Source organism: Schistocerca gregaria, chromosome 1 (assembly GCF_023897955.1).
Source record: "Schistocerca gregaria isolate iqSchGreg1 chromosome 1, iqSchGreg1.2, whole genome shotgun sequence".
Lineage (NCBI taxonomy): Eukaryota > Metazoa > Arthropoda > Insecta > Orthoptera > Acrididae > Schistocerca > Schistocerca gregaria.
This window is the reverse complement of record NC_064920.1, coordinates 747,022,854-747,024,328: the sequence shown is the minus strand read 5'-3', so window position 1 is coordinate 747,024,328 and position 1,475 is coordinate 747,022,854.

Sequence of the window (1,475 nt, the reverse complement as noted above, 5' to 3'; positions counted from 1 at the left end):
TCTCTATTATGTACGGCAGAATCTTCAATAAACGTTACTTTAGAATGCCAAAATTATGAATTGTCCTACATAAGACATTATTTTCATGAAGTATTTCGTAAAGGAATGTTATACAAACATTAAAAATACGATCAAAATTATACTGTTACAAGAAACTAAATCATCTCTTCTTTGAGATGGTTTCCTTCAGATTGCAACGACTGTAGCGTTGGAATTAATAATCATATTGTGTGTGTTCTTTGTATTAATTTAGAGATAATAGTATGACTATTGCTGTTATCAGTGTTTGCCATCCTACAGAAAATATAACACGTTCGACGCCTCGAATTCAATGCACGCATGGTTCGCCACTTGAAAGGTATACTTGTGAGTAAACAGATGGCAATAGCACAATTCTTTATCGATAGTATCAAGCATAGATATTAATTTGAGAAATAAGATTCTGAGAATGTACTTTCGGAGCACAGCATCATGTGGCAGTGAGACATGTACTGTGGGAAAATTAGGTGAACTCATGAGGCAAGAAATAAGGCGATTCTCGGGAGAATCGGCGAGGAAAGAAATACATGGTAAACACTGACAAGAAGAAAGGACAAGGCGTTAGGACATCAGGGAGTAATGGTTATAGAGGGAGCTGTAGAGGGCAATAACTATGGACTAAGTAATTTCTACTCTCAGATGAAAAGTTTGGCGTAGGAGATGAATTCGTGACACGTTGCATCAAGAAAGTCATGAGACGGATTACTCAAAAAAGAAAATAAAGACACATATTACGAAATGTGAAACGCACTCAAATTTGTTAATATTAGCTAGCGTACAAATCCAAATAAACCAGAATTTCCACACATATGTAAGGAAAATTGTGTTTCCTTCTCGAGTAAGTTTTATAATTGTCATTTCTACATGAAATTAGAAACGAAATTGTGCAGTTTAATGTGGAAAATGCAGTACTACATGTAGTGTACACTCGTACCTCACGACTCTGCTACGGCATTGGCTAGATGTATATTGAAAATATGGAACGAAGAACTGCACTTTGCTAGAGGGAACTAGATAACATATTTTTAAAAGTTACGTCGTGAGGATGCTTCGATACGCTATTTGAAGTAAATGATCGTTGAAATTTGTAAATTATTGTCTCGCTTCGAGATAACATCGCTTTGATGAAATACACAACGATTCTACTACCAAAACCAATACCATTTTTCTCGTAAGTTCTCCGGCAAGGTTATGCGTGTAAGAAACCCAGTCTTCGGCCAGTGTCATCAGATCTTCTTCCGACTCTGAAGCTGCGCAAGAGTAGAGCGTAGACGACAGGCAATGACTTTTTCTCGGGAATTCCACCGCAAGAATCCCGATGAGCGCTACTCCGCCGTGTCCGATGTCTGCAGGGTGGGGGTTGAGGCTCTCCCGCGATGACACGGCCGACCGCCGCCGATGCCTCTTCGGCTCATCCGGTATCGGGTGCCCTCTCC